Here is a 22,299-nt window from a genome sequence, read left to right on the forward strand (position 1 = left end):
GCTCAGTCGTGTCTGACTCTTCGAGACCCCATGGACTGCAGCCCACCAGGCTCCTCTGTCCATGGGATTTCCCAGGCAAGAGTACTGGAGTGGGGAGCCATTGCCTTCTCCTTGTAGCCAATTAGCAGATATCAAAAGCAGAAAGAAACTAGAAATCTGGGAATTGGCCTCAAAGGACACATTCAGTCTAGGGAGGTCTTAGGAGGAATGACTCATCTAGGCACGTTTCCTAGCACCTCTCTTTTCTCATCACAAAACTTCCCTGCTACTTTTAGAGGCATACTTTCCTTCCATACTTTTAAGGTTCGTTTTAGGTACGATTTGGTGTATCAGATTGCTTTATCTCTAGGTTTGGGCAATAGGAAAATAAAACTTAAAAGCAAAGTTGCCTCCAAGTTACCAAGTATTTTGGTAAAGTAAAACAGTGGGTGAGGAAAGAAAGAATCCAGACACTCATGTAGAACATCAGGATAGGGTATGGATTGTAAAGCCTTGTGTAATCTTTTCAGCATGTCTGAATAATTTGAATCAGAATATTAGAACCCATTATTTTCTGTAGTATTAAAATAGCCATGAAAATATTTACTAGTCCACAGCCCAAGAGAAAAGTACCAGGTGGAAATCACAGATTATATTTGATGAAACGTGTGTACTTAGGAGACATCTACATTTTTTAAAAAATTCGGCTTTCATGGAATTTTGAGACTAGAAACGGATGAGCTTGTCTCAGTTTGAGAATTAAATCAGTAATAAATGAAACACAGTGATACAAATAAAAACCTCTCCCAGCCTTGGCACTGCAGCTTCAAGCTTGGAATGACCAAAGAACACACATTTACACTGGAATGACCCCCTATTGCCAAAGTAAGTTAACTGGATGAGCTTAATATCTGTGAATCTCTGTAAGGTGTTAGTCACCCTCTGGAATCAATGAGTTGCTTTTCTGCGAAATGGGGGTTTGTAAATACAAATGAAATACTGGCTGTGAAAATCTTTTGAAAGGCCTAAAATACTGCGCAAATGCAGACTGTTAACATTTTCAGTAGATTTGTTCCTATTCCACAGAGGCCTGTTTGCTACCTATGAGGTATAACATGCCCGTTAGGATCAGATGTGGATTCAAATCTACCAGTTGCTAAACATCACAGCTTGGGCAAGTTCCCTGAGCTTTCCGTTCATCATTTTTTGGGGGGAATGATAGGAACTTCACAGTTAAGAAGATTAAGCAAGGAGGGTCTGGCACAGTGCTTCAGCGGTTGTCAGTTTTATTCACTCACTGCCTCCCAGCATGAGGGTTGGCCGCATCCCTCCATGAAGGTGAATGTCCTCGGTGCAGGATTCTACGTGTGACTACCACGTGGCTCAAGAGATAATGACTCTGTCTGCGATGCAGGAGACGCAGGATGCTTGCCAACGGTGATAGGAGACGCTGCACCTTACCAGAGGGGCTGTTTGCCTATCTAGCAGGCAAGCCCCCGACTGACCTCACAAAGCTCCTGAGTCCAGGAAGAAATTAGAAATGTTGAGGGCAGAGCTCTCCTCTGACTGTTCTACACTGTGATAATTCAGAGAGAGAGAATTTGAGAGACAGAAGGGGCAGGGGGGGAGGGAAAGAGTTTTCACTTCCAGAAGATACTGACTGGCCCTGGAGACTCAACATCAAAGACAGGCTGTGTTTTTGAGAATTGGCACTTTTCAAAAGCATTGTGTGCCTACAACATTCCAAGCTTGCTGGCTACTCTATGTCGATTAGCTCATGGAACTCTCAAATGACAACTTTATGAGGAGGTAAAATTATCATGGGAAATAGATGGGGAAACAGTGGAAACAGTGTCAGACTTTATTTTTTGGGCTCCAAGATCACTGCAGATGGTGACTGCAGCCATGAAATTAAAAGACGCTTACTCCTTGGAAGGCAAGTTATGACCAACCTAGATAGCATATTCCAAAACAGAGACATTACTTTGCCAACAAAGGTCCATCTAGTCAAGGCTATGGTTTTTCCAGTGGTCATGTATGGATGTGAGAGTTGGACTGTGAAGAAGGCTGAGCGCCGAAGAATTGATGCTTTTGAACTGTGGTGTTGGAGAAGACTCTTGAGAGTCCCTTGGACTGCAAGGAGATCCAACCAGTCCATTCTGAAGGCGATCAGCCCTGGGTGTTCTTTGCAAGGACTGATGCTAAAGTTGAAACTCCAATACTTTGGCCACCTCATGCGAAGAGCTGACCCATTGGAAAAGACTCTGATGCCGGGTGGGATTGGGGGCAAGAGGATAAGGGGACAACAGAGGATGAGATGGCTGGATGGCATCACTGACTCGATGGACGTGAGTTTGGGTGAACTCCGGGAGTTGGTGATGGACAGGGAGGCCTGGTGTGCTGCGATTCATGGGGTTACAAAGCGTCGGACACAACTGAGCGACTGGACTGAACTGAACTGAACAATTATCAGTGTTTCTAGGTCACTAGGCAGGTCATCCAGGTTTGAAGTCCATGGCAATGACCTTGTGTTAAACCCTGTCCTCAGGAACACCTCCTTCAGCTAAGTCCACAGATAGACAAAGAACATGTTCTTCAGAGTGTGGGATGGTTGTTTGACGATAATTTTAAGTTGTTCCTGATATCAGGTAGTATTGATTAACATAGTAAGAAAAGTACTCACTTCCCTTTTTTTGTACCATAGGAGGAAGGAATCTCTCAGCCTGGTGTTCACATCTCAACTCCTCTAGCACTTGTTAATCCCCCAGAGGGCAGACTTCAGGCTGATGAGATTCCTGTTGTCAGTGCCATCTTGCTAGAAATTAATAGCTGTTCTGGCTTTCTGTACGTATTTTTAATTAATTTCTAGTTATTGCTTCACTTCTGTTTATGGGAATGGGATACATGTTTCCTTTTTAAATAAATTTATTCCATTTATTATAAATGCATTGCCATTAAAAATAGCTTTAAAGTGTACACCTAAAAGTAATATGTTGTATGCCAATTATAAATAAATAAATAGGAGGAGGAGGAAGGGGATTCCTACCAGGAAAATGGGAAGTAGAGCTTTCTTCAGCTCTGTTTGTGTGAGGCTCACTGACTCTATGGACGTGAGTCTGCGTGAACTCGGGGAGTTGGTGATGGACAGGAAGGCCTGCGTGCTGCGATTCATGGGGTCGCAAGGAGTCGGACACAACTGAGCGACTGAACTGAACTGAACTGCCCATGTGAAGTCAGGGTGAGAAATAGAGCTAAGAGGACAGCTGATTGGAGGAGTTAGGGAGATGGAGCTGAGTGGGGTGGCTGCCAGGTTTTAGATTAGGTTCAGCTTTTCCCAGCTGAGATTCCTGGAAGCATCAAAAGCTCTGATGTACAGAGGTATCTACTGTTTGTAGTAAATGAATTCACTACCCTCTGAAGCATCTAGAATGGTTCTATCTGCAAAGAAGAAAAATAGCTTTAAGAAATATTACTGAGTAATAGTACAGGTGGCTTAAAAATGATCAAAAATGGTCCCAACAACAATGCTCAGAAACCTAAATGTGGCATATTCTGGACCAAAAGTTGAGACATTATCCAGTGAGGTACAATAGAGACACCAGACAGGAAGCTGGGCTTTCCTGTTGGCTCAGGGAGTAAAGAATCTGCCCTGTACTGGCTCAGACAGTAAAGAATCCACCTGCAATGCCAGAGAAACTGGGTTTGATTCCTGGGTTGGGAAGATCCCCTGGAGAAGGAAGTGGCTACCCACGCCAGTATTCTGGCTTGGAGAATTCCATGGACTCTACAGTCCATGGGGTCTCAAAGAGTCAGACAGGACTGAGCAACTTTCACTTTCACTTTTTGTTTTTTTTTAAAGAGAAGTCACTGTAAACACGGTGAGTCCTACCACCATCAAATAAGAGCCACGGCTCCAGTGGTTTTCCATCAAGAGCAGCTGTGGCCCCTGGGAACATTTGGCTGTGTGGACACATTTGGTTGCTGCAGTCTGCAGGATGGAGATGGGTGTTGTGCTCCTGGCATCTAGTGGGTAGAGAGCAGGAATGTTGCTCATCGTCCTCCCGTGCACGGGAGTGCTCACCACATTTCCTCGTCGTGTGAGGGGGAGAAACCCTGCTCTGTGCTGCCTGCACGTGATTCGGCTGCTGCACCTACCTGATCTGAAGGGCAAGTTCTGTTTGATAAAGTTGACGTATCACCTTATGGTTGACCATTCTTGTTGGGTGATTTGACCTTTGGCTGCAATTTTCTCCTTTGTCTGAACATACTATTTCATTATAAAGTGTCCTGATTTGAACCGTTAATTCAGAGGGTGGCCCAGCAGAGAGCTGCAGTTTGCCCCGGTCATGTTGTACTTAGACATGCCAGTTAGAACATTGCTAACTATTTTTTAATCATTTCAACTTCAAAAAGAAACCTCACGTGGGTGGTTCTGATCAAAGGGATGTGATAGTTTTTAATTCGGCTGTTTGGACGATTTCTTTGCAGATTTTCTGACAATTTTTATCTTTTGGCTTATTTTTTACCCTTTTACTTGTAATCTGTATTTTACTTTTTAAAACTTATAATGACATATAATTCACAGCATGCAATCAAACAGGTGTCATGTTAGCATTCTAAACCTCAGTTTCTATTATTTAAGAATGCATAGGAGCCTGGTCTGAAACTGCACCCACCTTGGTCCATACCCAGAAATTGGATTTTTAGACTCATTACATGAGCTCGTTTTCTTGTCTATTTCTCCTCAATATAAACTTCAGAGAATAACAATTGGTTCATTTATGATTTCTATCACTGAGGAGATAAAGAAAAAAATCAGAATTTTTCTATAATGACATCCTGTGTTCAGTGAAAAATACTAGTTTCATTCACTAAAATGGAAGAGAATCATGTAAAAGGCTATAAATTCATTTTCTGAAAAGAATGAAAGAAATACTTAATTGCTCACTTTTTATCCTAAAATTACTTGAGGGTGAGGAATCTTGTAAGTACAAAAATATTTACTGATAATTAACCCTTTGTAAAGTTAGTCCCATCCCCAAACAGAGACTATTTGTCCATGTTGGGTGGTACCTTATTGACTGAGTATTTGTCAATTCTTTGTTTCAGCAGTACAAAGCAATTACAAAATAAAGTTCGACAAATCTTGTCTCCAAAATGTGGGATTTCAGAAAGCCTATGAAAGAGAAGGAAAGCTCTTCTAATTGAACACAATGCCATTGACACATAAGGATCTAGGAGAGTTAGACAGCTAGCAATTAAGAGAAAATCGACAAGAATGATTACAAGATAAATGCTTCAGAACAGAAAGATTTAAATATCAAAGATAAAGAGAGACCCCTGGGAAAACTGATGAAACCTTCAAACACTTTTACAGAAGTGACTCTCTTGATTATCACACTGTGAAAGTCAAACATGAAATAAAGGGTATTGTTTCACTCTACCATTCAAATTGGTCAGAAAAAAATTATTCTCACCCCCAAATAATCAATGTTTGGTTCCAGTTGTGTTCATTCTGACATTTTATACATAGCTGCATTTATAATTTAAAAGTTGTTAACATTGCAAAAAATTTTGCAATTTTGATTTCATTTTTCATATCATTCCAATCAAATATTTCACTATTTGCTGCGGATTTTTGGTTCACATTTTAATTGCATTCATTTTGAATGAGCTTTTGACAGTACCAATTATCCTTGGACAACTATCACCTTTTGTAATAGAATTTCCTAAAATAGTGAAGTTGAAAGAACTTTCAGAAGCTATCAAGTTCAACACCCTTTTTCAAATAAAGAAAATAAGACTGAATGATAATGTCACCTGTCCCAAGGTTACAAATTATACAGAACATTTTAACAAAGCAGAAAAATTACCATAGGCCAATGCAATAATTCAACAAAAGGATCATTCTTTTGAAGACACTTTGATGGTGCTTCTGAATTTGAAATTGTTTGTTCATGTGAGAATAATAACTATTTTTCCCATTTTTTTCAGTCCCTGTATGTTTTCAGTAAATGGATAAGAGAATAGGAATTCTTTCTTATCTACCACTTTCTCTGGGTTAGTCTTTCTCTGCTCCTCCTGAAAAATCTATGCCAGCTCAGTGTTTATTTTAATTTTCTCCTTCACTTACTGTAATCTGTGATGGATCACTATGCAATTAATTCATATTACCACCACATCATTACGATAATCTTTTCAATTACCTTGAATTGAATATGGTCCTGATTTGACAAGTTCTCTTGTCTTCTCATAAGAAGTCATATGAATGCATCTGCTTTTCTCAGCCTCTGAGGACGATGAAGTGACCATGTTCTTACAGGCTTGTTTTTCTCCCCGCTTCCACCCGCATTCCATTTAGCCTAGGCGTCTACAGCTAGTGATCTATGAGCCAGAGGTGGCCCAAACGTGTTTATCCCTATATGTATGTCATTAAAAAAAAAAATTGTATTAGTGGCCAGCTTCAAAAACTGGATTGTTTGCATAAATCCAGATGTCCTGTTCCTCTTTTTAAAAAGGGCAAATCTTGAAGTATCACTTTGCCATCTGCACCAGTCAGCCAAGGCTTGGTAACAACTGGCCTCTGTTTACAGAACAGCCGGTTTGCAGCATGCTGCAGTACCGTCAAGTCCTACGGCCTCTGTTGAGTCAAAGCGTCAGTTTCTATTTTGTATTTGCACGAAATAGAAATTTGTATTTCTATTTTGTATTCGTATTCTATTTTTATTTTCTGTTTGTATTTTCTTCCATTGGAGCTGAGATGAACTACTTCATCTATCTGCATCCCTGGAGAATGAGGGAGAATGAAAAAGGCAGAGAGAGCTGGATGTCTCACCAAAAATGGGAGGGAGCCTTCTTACCCTCAGTTGTTTCCCCCAGGACTCCCGTCGACACTTGAGTTGGCATTCTGTGATGTAACCTATTGTTCCACATTTTCTAAAGTTTGTATTACGGTTCTCAAGGGAAGCAGTATCTTTACTATATATATGTATATATATACACACATACACACACATACATATGCATGCGTGCTAAGTCGCATCAGTTGTGTCGGACTCTGGAACCCTGTGGACTGCAGCCCTTCAGGCTCCTCTCTCCGTGGATTCTCTAGGCAACAATACTGGAGTGGGTTGCCATATCCTCCTCCAGGGGATGCTCCCATCCCCAGGATCGAACCTGCATCTCTTAAGTCTCACGCGTTGGCAGGCGAGTTCTTTACCACTAGCACCACGTACATGTGCATACATATATGCATATGTCTATATGTACGTAGGCAGTTCCTGTGATTATGGAGGCTGCCATCTGTAAGGTGGAGAGCCAGGAAACCTGGCGCTGACCGAGAGGTGGGGACCAGTGGTGTATTTTCCAGTCCAGCTCTGAAGACTTGAGAATTGGGAGCATGAAGGGCAGGAGAAGATTAATGTTACAGCTCAGGCAGTCAGGCAGAGCTAATTCAAACTTCTTCTGCCTTTTTGTTCTATTCAGTCCCTTAACAGATTGCCCCCTGCCCCCGCCCCCCACAGTGGGGCAAGCCATATGGTTTACTCAGGACATCGATTCAAATGCTAATCTCACCGGGACGCCCTCACAGACACACACAGAAATTGTGTTTAACCAACTCTGGGCATCCTGTGGCCCAGTCAAGTAGACAGATAAAATTAAACATCACAGTGTTCATGTTGTGGGCATGCAAAGTATGAATCAACACATGAAATCAGCGCAGAGGAAAAGTAGGTGTGTGCTTTACGGACCAAGGAGGCTTGTCCCTGGAGAGACTCCACCAGTGTTTGAAAATGTATACTGCAGATCTTAAAACCGAAAGTTTTTTTGGATACTGGATATATGACTATTAGATTTTTTATGCCCAGTCCCATTCCTTTTCCAGGCAAGTTTGATTTCTACCAGAAATTTACATCAGAAGAGGATGAGAAGGCCTAACCTGGATTTCACTTTTTTTTTTTTTTTTACTTCCTTTACACTTTTTTTTTTTTACTTCCTTCCCTCCACTTTTTATAAGATGATCGTAAAGAGGACTTGTGCTATCTTAAACTGATTTCAACTTAAATGGAAACATTTGCTTGCTTACCTTTTTCTTAACTGAACTATAATTGACATACAATGTTGTATTAGATATACAATATAATCATTGGACTTTTGTATACTTAGTAAAAGTATTACCACAGTAAGTCTGATTACCAGTCAATCACCATATGAAGTTAGAAAATGTTTACTTTCGAATTTAGAATACAGTATTACCGACTGCAGTCGCCGTGCTGTCTGTAATTACATCCCCATCAGTCGCTAAGTCATGTCCAACTCTTTGTGACCCCATAGACTGCAGCATGCCAAGCTTCCCTGTCCTTCACTCTCTCCTGGAGTTTGCGCAAACTCATGTCCATTGAGCTGATGATGCCATCCCACCATCTCATCCTCTGTTGCCCCCTTGTTCTCCTGCCCTCAGTCTTTCCCAGCTTCAGGGTCTTTTCCAATGAGCCAGCTCTTTGCATCAGGTGGCCAAAGTATTAGTGTAAGCATCAGTCCTTCCAATGAATATCCAGGGTTGATTTCCTTTAGGACTGACTGGTTTGATCTCCTTGCAGTCCAAGGGACTCTCAAGAGTCTTCTCCAGCACCACAGTTTGAAAGCATCAATTCTTCGGACCCCAGCCTTCTTTATGGTCTAACTCCCTAATGGTCTAATTTCTCCCTCCCTCCTTCTACCCCGCCCCACCATTCCCATTTGGTAAACAGAAGTTAGTTTTCTATGTCTGTGAATCTGCTTCTGCTTTGTAAGTGAGTTCATTTGTATCAATTTGATTTTTAGATTCAACCCATAAGTGATATCATAGGCTACTTGTCCTTCTCTGTCTGACTTCACTCATTTACTGTGATTATCACCATGCCATCTATGTTGCTGGAAAAGGCATTATTTCATTCTTCTATATGGCTGAGTCACACTCCATTGTGTGTGTGTGTATCAGATCAGATCAGTCGCTCAGTCGTGTACGACTCTTTGCGAACCCATGAATCGCAGCACGCCAGGCCTCCCTGTCCATCACCAACTCCCGGAGTTCACTCAGACCCATGTCCATTGAGTCAGTGATGCCATCCAGCCACCTCATCCTCTGTCGTCCCCTTCTCCTCCTGCCCCCAATCCCTCCCAGCATCAGAGTCTTTTCCAATGAGTCAACTCTTCGCATGAGGTGGCCAAAGTTTCAGCTTTAGCATCATTCCTTCCAAAGAAATCCCAGGGCTGATCTCCTTCAGAATGGACTCGTTGGATCTCCTTGCAGTCCAAGGGACTCTCAAGAGTCTTCTCCAACACCACAGTTCAAAAGCATCAATTCTTCAGTGCTCAGCCTTCTTCACAGTCCAACTCTCACATCCATACGTGACCACAGGAAAAACCATAGCCTTGACTAGACGGACCTTTGTTGTGTATGTGTATATAAATATACCACATTTTCTGTTTCTGTTTGTCTACAAAAGCTTATTATCATTATTTACATGTAATATGCAGGTAGAGGAAATTGAGAACATGGCCATTCACTATCCTTGTATTTTGACCCAGGTCACCTCAGCATTCACCTACATCTCTGGGTAACTGAGTGTTTCAGGGCCATTGCTGTGCAGGGCATGCATAATGGTTTGGAGACTGTATGAATGAATGACCTCTTGTTTGGCTTCCAGTGTAGACCATGACTTGAGAGGAGGGGGCACTTCTTACTGATTATTGCTTCCCAAGCATCTGGTGTAATGCTTGCACATAGTTGGTGCTAAACATTTTCGGGAAGAAAGAAATAGGAAGAACAGAAGGGAAAATAAAAAGGAATAATTGTAAATGTTCTTATCTAGATGCCTCAGTGAAAATAAATGCTTGGTAAGTATGAGCAGTTCAACTTTTGACCTTATTTAAAGCCATTCCATGCTTATTTTTATGAGTGAAGTCAAGGGAGAGTCTCATGATAGCGATTACCAATCTATCCATCCATCCGACAGTGAACCCTATGGCTGTTTCCATGTCTTGGGAGGGTAAATAGGGCCACAGTGGACGTTGGGTGCATGTGCAGTTTTGATCTGTGGTTTCTCTCTACAGCCAGACTCAGGAATGAGATGGGTGGATTGTGTGATAGCTTTGTTTTTAGTGTAGTAAGGAACCTCCATGCTGGCTGTTACCAGCTTCCATTCCCAGAAACAGAAAAGGACGGTCCCCTTCTCTCCAAACCCTCTCCCATATTCACAGCTTCTAGGGCTTCTGAGGATGCCCCTTATGAATGGCCTAGGGATACCTCATTGTAATTTTAATTTGAGATTCTTCGATAAATACAAATGAGGAGCATCTTTTCAAATGCCTTCCAAAAAAAGAGAGATTGAGAGGGAAACAGAGACTAAGAGCCTATCTGTTGAGACTGTACTCTTGATTCACCCAGGTTAAATTGCTTTTTGATTACCCACCCTAGGAGATTGCTTGAGGGCAGGTGTCTCTAGAACCCAGGTTCCATGTGAATTTGAAGTGCCCTTCCGCAGAGGTTTTCAAGGTGTTGTTACAGAAAACGTCCACAAGTCGGCAGCACTGCCTTATGCCCCACTCAGGTTCCTCAGGTAACCTGAGCCCCAGAGTAAGTCCTGCTCCTGACTTGTAGCATAAAGTGTAATGTGCTGGAGCTGGTGTCTAGTTACTTCTTTCCCCTAACTCTGCACCCCAAAGACAAATCCCAAGCCCTGGCCAAACTGGGATGCTGACGGTACTATAGTGCTTAGCTGGGGCGACAAGGAGGAAGGAGACAATGGGTGGGAACCTCAGCACTGGGCAAGTAGCAGACCAGGCGACTTTTCAGAGCTTTTATCCCAGAGGCTCCACCTTCTTTTGAGTGCCCGAGGATCAGTTGTCATCTATGAAGTACCACCTGTGCTTAGAGATCGGGGCCCATCCACAGTGGCCTGGGTCCTCCAGGATGCAGGAGGACCCTTTGCTGCACACCCTCACCAGTTCCCTAGCTCCACACCACTCCAGCCTTGGGACCCACGGCTTCACATGTACCAGCAATGTGACGGCAGCCTAGGTCACCTACGCCTTTGGGGAACGCCATTGGAATTTCTTTGCTTTTCCTTTCTTTTTAAATTTAATTTTTATTGTATACTGGAATAGCATTGATTTTCACTGTCCTCTTTGTTCTGGGTGTATGGCTACCTGATTCAATTATACATATACATTTATCAGTTCTTTTTATGGTTCTTTTTCCAGATGGCTTACTACCGATTGTTGAGTAGGATTCTCTGTGCTGCACATTCTATCCTCTTTGATTACGTATTGTGTGTATATACTGTGTATATGTTAATCCGAACCTTCTAAACTATTCCTCCCACCATCCCACATTGTCCTTTCACTAAGAAAAAAAAAAAGCCTTGTTTTCTAAGTCTATGAGTCTGTTTTTCTTTTGTCAATGAGTTCATTTATACCTATTTGATTTATAGAAAGATGCTTACTCCTTGGAAGAAAAGTTATGACCAACCTAGATAGCATATTGAAAAGCAGAGACATCACTTTGCCAACAAAGGTCTGCCTAGTCAAGGCTATGGTTTTTCCTGTGGTCATGTATGGATGTGAGAGTTGGACTGTGAAGAAGGCTGAGCGCCAAAGAATTGATGCTTTTGAACTGTGGTGTTGAAGAAGACTCTTGAGAGTCCCTTGGACTGCAAGGAGATCCAACCAGTCCATTCTGAAGGAGATCAGCCCTGGGTGTTCTTTGGAAGTAATGACACTAAAGATGAGACTCCAGTACTTTGGCCACCTCATGCAAAGAGTTGACTCATTGGAAAAGACTCTGATGCTGGGAGGGATTGGGGGCAGGAGGAGAAGGGGATGACAGAGGATGAGATGGCTGGATGGCATCACTGACTCGATGGACATGAGTCTGAGTGAACTCTGGGAGTTGGTGATGGACAGGGAGGCCTGGCGTGCTGCGATTCATGGGGTCACAAAAGAGTCGGACACAACTGAGCGACTGAACTGAACTGAACCCATATGATATCATAAGTCTTATGTCTTGACCTATCTGACTTCATGCACTTACTGTGATCCCCACCAGGTGCATCCATGTGCTGGAAAAGGCATTATTCATCACTTTTCTGGGCTGAGTCATACTGCGTTGTGTATGTAGATAATCGCCTCTTCTTTATCCGACAGTCTGATGATGCACATTTGGGTTGCTCCTAGGTCTAGGCTAGCATAAGCCACGGTGCAGAGAACATTGGGTGTGTGTGTCTTTTCAAATCACGGATTCTCTCTGCAGTGAGGTTCATGAGTGAGATGACGAGATCACGTGGTAGCTCTATTTTCAGTGTTTTAAGGGGCCACCCGTGCTGTGCTCCATCATGGCTGTGAGCAATTTCATTACCCAGGTCTCCCGCATTGTAGGCAGATGCTTTCCCATCTGAGCCACCAGGGAAGTCCTAAACAGGGCAGAAGGGTTCCCTTTTCTCCGTGCCCTCTCCTGCGTTTAGGGCATCTAGGCTTTTTGAGGATGGCCATTCTGACTGGTGTGAGGTGAATCCTGGTTGTAGTGTTAGTTTTAATTTGCAATTCTTGAATAATTAGCAATGTGGAGTATCTTTTCATGTGCTTTCCAAAAAAGACTGAGTAACGGAGAGACACTTAGAAACAGTGCGTTTTTTAACTACTTTGAGATTGTTTTTTTCCAAGATCCACCCTGGTTTAAACTGCTTTTCCATTGCCTACTCTAGGACATCACTGGAGGGCAGATGTTCTTTACAACCCCTCAGGTCTTGGCGATTTGAAGTGCCCCTAGGCCGTGGATTTCAACTTGTAGTTACAGGGAATGTCCACAAGGCGGCAGCACTGCTTCATGCCCGGCTCTGGTTCCTTTGGCTACCGGAGCCCTAGCTTAGGTCCTGGTCTTGGGTTGTAGACTAGATGGAATATGCCAGAGGAGGCTTATTACTTTATACCCATTACACTAAAGTTGGCAGATAAATGCCAAGTCCTAGCCAAACTGGGGTTTTGACGGTGCTCTGGTACTTACTTGGAGTGACAAGGAGGGAGACAGCAGGTGGGAACCTCAGCACTGAGAGAGGAGACCAGGTGACTTCTCAGAGCTTTTATCCCAGAGGCTCCACCTTCTTTTCGGTGCCCAAGGATTGCTTGTTGTCTATGAGGTGCCACCTGGATCTAGAGATTGGGGCCCATCCACAGTCGCCCGGTCCCTCCAGGTCCAGGGACCCGTCCTTTGCTGGCACAGCCTCACCAGTTCCCTAGCTCCACACCACTCCAGCCTTGGGACCCACGGCTTCACATGCACCAGCAATGTGACGGCAGCTCAGGTTATCTACACATGTGGGGAATCCTGTTGAAATTTCTTTCCTTCCTTTTCAAAATTAAGTTTTGTTGAATTCTGCAATAGCATTGATTTTCAGTGTCCTCTTTGGGGGATACAGCCACCTGATTCTGTTATACATTTATCTAGCTTTCTTTTGATTATTTTTCTGGATTGCTTATTACGGTCTATTGAGTATAGAGCTCCAAATGCTATGCTGTTGGTCCTCATTGACTCTGTATTGTGTATAGATACTGTTTGTTAATCCAAATCTTATAAACTATTCCTCCCACTGTCTCACCTTGTCCTTTTGTAAAAGCGAGTTTGCTTTCTATTTCTGGGGGTCTGTTTCTGTTTTGTAAAGGAATTCATTTATACAAATTTGATTTACAAATTCTACCCGTAAGTGATAGCATAGGTTATATGCCTTTGTCTCTCTGACCTTATGCTCTTATCCTTGCCAGGTGCATTGATGTTGCTGAAAAAGGCATTATTTCATTCATTTTTGTGGCTGAGTCATGCTCCATTGTGTGTATAGATATACCACATCTTCTTTATCCATCTATCTGATGATGTACATTCTGGTTGCTCCCATGTCTTGGCTCATGTAAACTGTGACGCAGTGAACGTTGGGATCCATGTGTCTTTCAAATTGTAGTTTCTCTCTGCATCCGTGTTTAAGATGAGATGACTGGATCATGTGGTAGTTCCGTTTCATTTTTTAAGGAGCCTCCTTGCTTTTGTTGATCGTGCATGTGTGCATGCTAAGTGTCTTCAGTTGTGTCCGACTCTTTGCGACGCCATGGACTGTAGCCTGCCAGGCTCCTCTTTCCATGGGCTTCTTATTGCTGGAGGGCAGGTGTCCTTTACAACCCCTCAGGTCTTGTGAATTTGAAGTGCCCCTAGATGTGGACTTCCCTTGCAGCTCAGCTGGTAAAGAATCCCGCCTGCAATGCAGGAGACCTGGGTTCTATCCGCGAGTTGGGAAGATCCCCTGGAGAAGGGAAAGGCTACCCACTCCAGTATTCTGGCCTGGAGAATTCCACGGACTGTATAGTCCATGGGGTCGCAAAGAGCTGGGCATGACTGTGCGACTTTCAGTAGGTGGTTTTACAAGTTGTAGTTACAGGGAACGTCCACAAGGCGGCAGCACTGCTTTATGCCCCACTCCAGTTCCTTCAGCAACCTGAGCCCTAGAGTCAACTCCTGTTGCTGGGTTGTGGGATAGATGGAATATGCCAGAGCCAGGCTCGTTACTTCTTCCCCCTTACACTGCATCTGGCAGACAAAACCCAAACCCTGGCCAGAGTGGGTTGTGGATGATCCTCTTGTACTTAGGTGGGGGACAACGAGGGGCCCAGTGTGGACCCCACCTCTGGAAGTTGAGACCTGGTGACTTTTCAGAACACTTTTATCCCAGTGGTTCCATTGTCTCTTGAGTCTCCTAGGATTGGTTGATATTTATGAGGTACCATCTGAACATGGAGACTGGGGTCCCATCCATAGTGGACCAGGTACTCCAGTTTCAAGGGGGCAGTCATTTGCTGGCCCACCCTCACATTTTGCCTAGCTCTGTAGGCCTCCAACCTTCGGACCCATGCCAGACAGGCTCCAGGAAGGCAGCAGCAGCCCAGGTCACCCAGGCCTGAGGGGAATACCACTGGCAGTTCTGTTCTTTCTTTTCTTTTTTAATTTATTATTTTATAGTGAAATAGCATTGATTTTCACTGTCCTCTTTTTTGGGTGTATGGCCACCTGATTCAGTTATTTTGATACACACACATACATATACACACACAAACAAGCACATACATATACATGTGTTTATATATATATATATACACACACATACATATTTCTGATTCTTTGCCCTGATAGGTTATTACAGAGCATTGAGTAGGACTCCCTGTGCTATACTGTAGGTCCTCGTTAATTATCTCTTGTGTACGTGCTGTGAATATGCTAATCCAAACCTCCTAAATTATTCCTCTCACCGCCCCAGGCTTCCCTGTTGGTAGAAACAAGTTTGTTTGTTTGTTTTGTTTGTAAGTCTGTGCATCTGTTTCTGTTTTGTAAATGAACTCATTTATACTTATTGATTCATAGATGCTGCCCATAAGTAACATAGTGATATGTCTTTGTGTGATTCCATGCACTTAGTATGATCATTGCCAGGTCCTTCCATGTTGCTGGAGATGGCTTTATTTCATTCTTTCTCATGACTGAGTCATACATGTACTTCCTTTATCCAACAATGGACATTTTTGTTGCTTCCATGTTGTGACTAGAGGAAATACTGCTGCGATGAATGTTGCTGTGCATGTTTCTATTTTAATTCGTGTTTCACTTTTCTTCAGAGAAGTGCCCAGAACAAGAATTTTTAGATTGTATGGTGTTTTTGTTTTTTATTGTTTTGGAACATTATTACTGTTTTCCATATTGGCTACGCCAATTTGAAGTCCCACCAACCGTGCAAAAATATTGTTTTTTCCTTTGCTTCCTGGCTAACCCTAGTTATCTCTTGTCTTTTAATAGCCATGATAGTGAGTCTATGAGGTGTGAGGCCGATCTTATTGTCATTTTGCTTTACATTTCCCAGTGAGGTTCAGAGCACCTTTTAGGCAGAAATGCTATCTTTAACATCTGTGTTACACCCATACTACACATAGTCCAGGCTATTCAGTTCAGTCGCTCAGTCGTGTCCAACTCTTTGCAACCCCATGGACTGCAGCACGCCAGGCCTCCCTGTCCTTCACCAACTCCCGGAGTTCACTCAGACTCACGTCCGTTGAGTCAGTGATGCCATCCAGCCATCTCATCCACTGTCGTCCCCTTCTCCTCCCACCTTCAATTCTGCCAGCATCAGGGTCTTTTCTGAGGAGTCAGTTCTTTGCATGAGGTGGCCAAAGTATTGGAGTTTCAGCTTCAGCATCAGTCCTTCCAATGACTATTCAGGACTGATTGCCTTTAGGATGGACTGGTTGGATCTCCTTGCAGTCCAAGGGACTCTCAAGAGTCTTCTCCAACACCACAGTTCAAAAGCATAAATTTTTTGGTGCTCAGCTTTCTTTATAGCCCAACTCTCACATCCATACATGACCACTGGAATAACCATACCTTTGAGTAGACAGACCTTTGTTGACAAAGTAATGTCTCTGCTTTTTAATATGCTGTCTAGGTTGGTGATAGCTTTTCTCCCAAGGAGCAAGTATCTTTTAATTTCATGACTGCAGTCACCATCTGCAATTATTTTGGAGCCCAAAAAATAAAGTCTGTCTCTGTTTCTATGTTTCCCCATCTGTTTGCCATGAAGTGATGGGACCGGATGCCGTGGTCTTAGTTTTTTGAATGTTGAGTTTTAAGCCAACTTTTTCCACACTCCTCTTTCACTTTCATCAAGAGGCTCTTTATTTCCTCTTCACTTTCTGCCATAAGGGTAGTGTCATCTGCATATCTGAGGTTATTGATACTTCTCCTGGCAATCTTGATTCCAGCTTGTGCTTCGTCCAGCCCAGCATTTCTCATGATGTACTCTGCATATAAGTTAAATAAGCAGGGTGACACTATACAGCCTTGACGTACTCCTTTCCCAATTTGAAACCAGTCTGTTGTTCCATGTCCAGTTCTAACTGTTGCTTCCTGACCTGCATACAGATTTCTCAGGAGGCAGGTCAGGTGGTCTGGTATTCCCATCTCTTTAAGAATTTTCCACAGTTTGTTGTGATCCACACAGTCAGAGGCTTTGGCATAGTCAATAAAGCAGAAATAGATGTTTTTCTTGAACTCTTTTTGCTTTTTTGATGATCCAACGGATGTGGCAATTTGATCTCTGATTCCTCTGCTTTTTCTATATCCAGCTTGAACATCTGGAAGTTCATGGTTCATGTACTGTTGAAGCCTGGCTTGGAGAATTTTGAGCATTACTAGCGTGTGAGATGAGTGCAATTGTGCGGTAGTTTGAGCATTCTTTGTCATTGCCTTTCTTTGGGATTAGAATGAAAACTGACCTTTTCCAGTGGTTATAAACTTAGGTTGAAATTAATTTGTTAATACTCAAGTGTTTTGGGCTTCCCTGGTAGCTCAGTTGGTAAAAAACGTGCCTGCAGTACAGGAGACCAGGGTTCAATCCCTGGGTCAGGAAGATCCCCTGGAGAAGGAAATGGCAACCCGCTCCTGTATTCTTGCCTGGAGAATCCTACGGACAGAGAAGCCTGGCGGCCTACAGTCCATAGCGTCACAAGAGTTGGACGTGACATAGTGTAGTGACTAAACCATTACCAGTGGCCAATGGTATTGAGCATTACATATACCTGTTGATCAAATGTTTTTCTTCCTTGGAGAAATGTGTATTCAGATCCTCTGCCCATTTTAAAGTGAGACTTTTTGGGGTTTTTTTTTTTTTTTTTTTTTCATTTTGTTAACTGAGTTGCATAAGTTATTTATTTATATACCAGAGATTTATCTTCTTATTGGATATAAAATTAACAGATATCTTCTCCAGTGCAGTAGGTGGACTTTTCATTTGTTGATGGTTTTCTTTGTTGTGCAAATGCTCTGTAGCTTCATGCAGTTTTGTGAGTTTATTTTAGCTTTTGTTGTCATTGCCCTTTTTAGAAAATTTTTATTTATTTTTGACTGGACTGGGGCTTCCTTGCTGCATGCAGGCGGGCTTTCTGTAGTTGAGACAAGTGCGGGCTTCACCTTGTTGCAGAGCGTGGGCTCTAGGCTTACAGACTTCAGTAGTCTTGGCGCACAGGCTTAGCTGCTCCATGGCATGTGAGATCTTCCTGGATCAGGGATTGAACTCACGTCCCCTGCACTGGCTGGCAGATTTTTATCCACTGTGCCACCAGCGAAGTCCTGCCGTTGCCTTTGGATTCAGATCTAAGACTGGTCAGAGAGCTTTCTGTCCATTTTTTGTTCCAGAAGTTTCAGTTTCAGGTTTTACATTCACATGTTTAATCCATTTTGATTTAGTTGTTTTGTACAGTGTAAGATAGGGGTTCATGTTCATTCTTACGCATGTGGCTGTTGCATTTTCTCAGTACCACTTGTTGAATAAACTGTCTTTTCCCCACATATATTCTTGGCTGTTTGCCTTGCTAAGAGTAGGCTAATGCCTCTTTTCTGTTCTTCAGTTCAAACAGTTGAGTTCAGTCGCTCAGTCTTGTCCGACTCTTTGCGACCCCATGGACTGCAGCACACCAGGCTTCCCTGTCCATCACCAACTCACAGAGCTTGCTCAAACTAATGTCCATTGAGTCGGTGATGCCACCCAACCATCTTATCCTCTGTCGTCCCCTTCTCCTCCTGCCTTCAGTCTTTCCCAGCATCAGGGTCTTTTCCAGTGAGTCAGTTTTTCATATCAGGTGGCCAAAGTATTGGAGTTTCAGCTTCAGCATCAGTCCTTCCAATGAATATTCAGGACTGATTTCTTGAAGAGAGCTCTAGTCTTTCCCATTCTATTGTTTTCCTCTATTTCTTTGTATTGATCACTGAGGCCGGCTTTCTTATCTCTCCTTGCTATTCTTTGGAACTCTGCATTCAAATCGGTATAGCTTTCCTTTTCTCCTTTGCCTTTAGCTTCTCTTCTTTCTCAGCTGTTATTTTTTCTCTTCTTAAGTAAAGAAATTTATAAATTTGTGAAAGTGTTGATAGCAGATCCCAGTTCCCAAGAGACAGTCTGGTCATTTATTTAACATTCTGCTTTGGGAGCTACTGTGAGGAACTTAGCAGTCAAGACCCTAATCAAAGCTCTAGTGGAATATTTTAAAATGCAGTCAGTAACCATCCAGGTAATAGCCGTACAAGAGAGGTAAAAGCTCTTTGGCATGTTTATATCTGACCTCATCTGTTAACCTTGAGGAAAGGTAATGAAACTTATACTCGAGATTATATTATCTACTTCAAGAAAAATCTGCTTAATGAATAAGTAATGAGCACATTTTTAAAGAAAATGAAATTCCTGGGGACTCTTCTGAAAAAGCTTAAAATCCCAGTTTGGGAATGTGCTTACCATTTGACTATGTACATAATAATTAGCTCACAATTTCTGGGCCAGAAAGTTTTGTTATTACTAAGTAATGCACTAGGAAAAAAGCCACTACCTAAAGGTCTGCTGTGACCAACACTGATTTAATACATATTTCTAGGATCCTGTTGCAACTAGCTGTATTAAAATACCATGCAATAATATCAAACAGTATAAAGACACCTGGAAGGAGGGTGAAATAGAGATGAAACAGCTGTGATAAAAATTACCTTTATCTTGAGTGATCTGTAGAATGAAGGAAGGTACAGGAGATGGTTAGCTGGGATGAGGGAGAATAATTTGTGTTGTTTGCGTAGTTACAGGGCTGTAAGACAGAGGTTAAAGGAGGGAGCTTATTAATGCTTTGTTCAACCCTTTTCAGACCCTTCTCCGCTTCTAACCATTACTGTCCAAGGAAATTTGAAACTCCTTCTGGCATCCAAGTTCCTTCACCATCTGGCTTTTGCATCTGTGTTTTAAACAGATTTCCTTATACTCCACTCAGAAGGTAGTAAGACCCAGGGGTATGGGTCTGGGTTTAATTTCTAATTCTAGAAATTAGAATTTGTCTCCATGGGGTTTTGAATGAGATTACTCCTTTTCTCTTAGCCTCAGTCTCTCTCTGTAAAGGGGCTCATTCCTCTTAGGCTTAAATGAAGATTAAATGAAAGAATCTATGTCGTGGACTTAATGTCATGTTTGACATAAGGTCGGCATACCAGAAATGTTAGCTATTAGACAAAGATAAATCTAAATCCTCTCTGGCCGCTAGCGGTGACCTCCCTTCCAGCTCAAAGGCTCTTCTCACCCCATGTCTTTACGTCTGAATCCTTCCTTCACTCGCCTTTGCAGAAAGCTTCCCGACTCCCCTTTAGCGCTCCTGCTCCCTCCTCTGTTCCCTGGGAGGGGCAAACTCAGCAGCGGGGCAGCACCTCCGTGAGCTCAGGGGGCGGGTCCTGGCCGTCTGCATCACAGTGCCGGTGCCCATGCAGGGCCCAGTTAGTGTTAGAGACACCGCTGATGACCGAGGCAGGGAGAAAGGGAAAGGTGACAAGAGGGGAGAAGGGTGGGAGTCAGAGAGACGAGGCGATGTGAGGACACAGATACAGACCAAAGACGCCCCGGCCCCGCCCCGAGGGTGCGCTGGGGAGAGGGAAAAGCCAATCGGAGGCACGTGATCACGGTTTTCCCTCAGTGGTGGCTGCTGCCAGCTAGTAAATGGCTCCTCCAGCTCCTCCGTGGGGTCGCTGCTAGCATAAAGCTGCTCTGTGTTAACAGGATCCCTGTGCGGTCATCAGAGAATGTGCAATAGGTGCTCTGTGTGCGGGGACATATAATAGACTCTCTGAAGCTGCTGCTTAGACCCCTTGCTCTTTCTGTGCACAGCTCTGATGGAATCTCAGAATGTGTGCAAACCAGGGCCGCTGGAGTTACACAGTTGTCCTGGATGGAGGGGGGAGAGAGTTAGACTTTCTGAGGCCGTGGGCTCTAGAATGATGACTTCACCATCGCCCCTGGGTGCAGCCAGCCCCAGCCTCCCTGGTGGTAATTCTCACCATGATGCCTGCTCACAAATCCGGGTCTGCCCTCACCTACGGGCTGCAGCTGCTCTGCCTGTTGTCTCAACCAGGTAGACTTGGGGGATTTCTGTCTATTTTCGGCCATCGAGTTGGAATTTAATAATCTTCTTCCTGGTGCTGTGTCTGCCTGAGATTTCTCCAGACTTGTGGCCGGAGAGGTCTTGCTAGGGAAGGTGGAGGCTGAATGTCACTGGGGGCAGGAGGGCACTCCAGGGTTCTTCTCCCCAAAGGCCAGCTATTCGGAGCTCAGGGCCAGGCTGGCCAGCTTCAGAGACGTGTTCATGACATGTGGTGTCAAGGGCTTCGAAAGGGGCCTTGCTCCAATTCTCCCACGTCGGCCTCTGTTATTTCAAGGACCGTGAACATAGCATACAGATATGAGATCATAGAAATGGTTTTATGTCCTACTGTGTGCTCATTCTCACACTGCACTTCACAGGTATTATGGGCTTTAAGTTAATCTCTAGACCAGTTGTATTCATTTGTATATTCATGACATTCACAAAGCACATAGGATGTTTCGAAATATGGAGATAAAACAGTTAACAAAACAGTCTCTGCTTTCCCAAAGCTTACTGAAATAAGCTATTATATATATATGTCAGGTGGTTACCTGTGCTCTGATGAAGATGAACAAAGCCCAGACAGGGAGAGGGGAAGTCTGTTGTTTTACATAAAGGTATCCAGGAAGGCCTGCAGGATGAGGGCATTCTTGAGCAAAGATTGGAAGGAGGGAAGGAGGAAACATGCCGGAAAGAGTGATACAGGCCCAGGGGCTGGAAGTGCAAAGGTCCTGAGGCAGAAGTGTGTTGACTATTCCCCAGGATCAGCACAGGGGAGGTGTGCTGAGAGCAGAGTGAGGCGAGGAAGCAGCAGGGATGCAGCAGGCAGGGAGGGAACAGCCCGGCCACGTGTGATGTGTCGCGGTTAGAAGTTTGTGTTTCCCTGAGTGAGATGAGGGGCACTGAGCAGGAGCCTGCCACGAGGTGAGCTGTGTTTCACAAGACTCACTCCTCCTGTTGTGCCACAAACCACAGGAGAGAAAGCGGAGGAGGCAAGGGTCTGAAGAGGCGATGGCTTGGACTATGGTGGTCAGAGTGGCGAGAAGTGGTTGAGTTCTCAGTATGGTTGTCAGTGTGCTGAACGTGGAACATGTATAACAAGAAAGAAAGAAAAGCCAACAAACTCTCCAAAGCTTTCAACCTGAGTCACTGGACCAATGGAGCCGAAATGGGAAAGGCTGAGAAAGGGACAGGTTAGCCTACATTTCTGAGGTAGAGGTTGTTGCCCTATTTTACAGATGGAGAAACTGAGGCATGAAGTTGCTCAAGATCACATAACTAGAAAAGTATGGAGTGGATTTGACCCTAACCTTA

General features: G+C 43.6%; 1 protein-coding gene and 1 long non-coding RNA gene across 2 annotated transcripts in view; one reads left to right on the plus strand and one right to left on the minus strand.

The window, feature by feature from the left end:
• The window catches only part of CRBN (cereblon), a 405,868-nt gene that overhangs the window by 320,984 nt on the left and 62,585 nt on the right, over nt 1–22,299 (plus strand). The gene's annotated exons all lie outside the window — the stretch shown is intronic.
• LOC112581132 lies at nt 19,574–20,535 on the minus strand. The gene is made up of 2 exons (XR_003105571.2): nt 20,152–20,535; nt 19,574–19,668 (listed from the first exon to the last, which is right to left on the minus strand). It is a non-coding gene; the product is annotated as an uncharacterized LOC112581132 (long non-coding RNA).

Source organism: Bubalus bubalis, chromosome 21 (genome assembly GCF_019923935.1).
Source record: "Bubalus bubalis isolate 160015118507 breed Murrah chromosome 21, NDDB_SH_1, whole genome shotgun sequence".
NCBI classification, from domain to species: domain Eukaryota; kingdom Metazoa; phylum Chordata; class Mammalia; order Artiodactyla; family Bovidae; genus Bubalus; species Bubalus bubalis.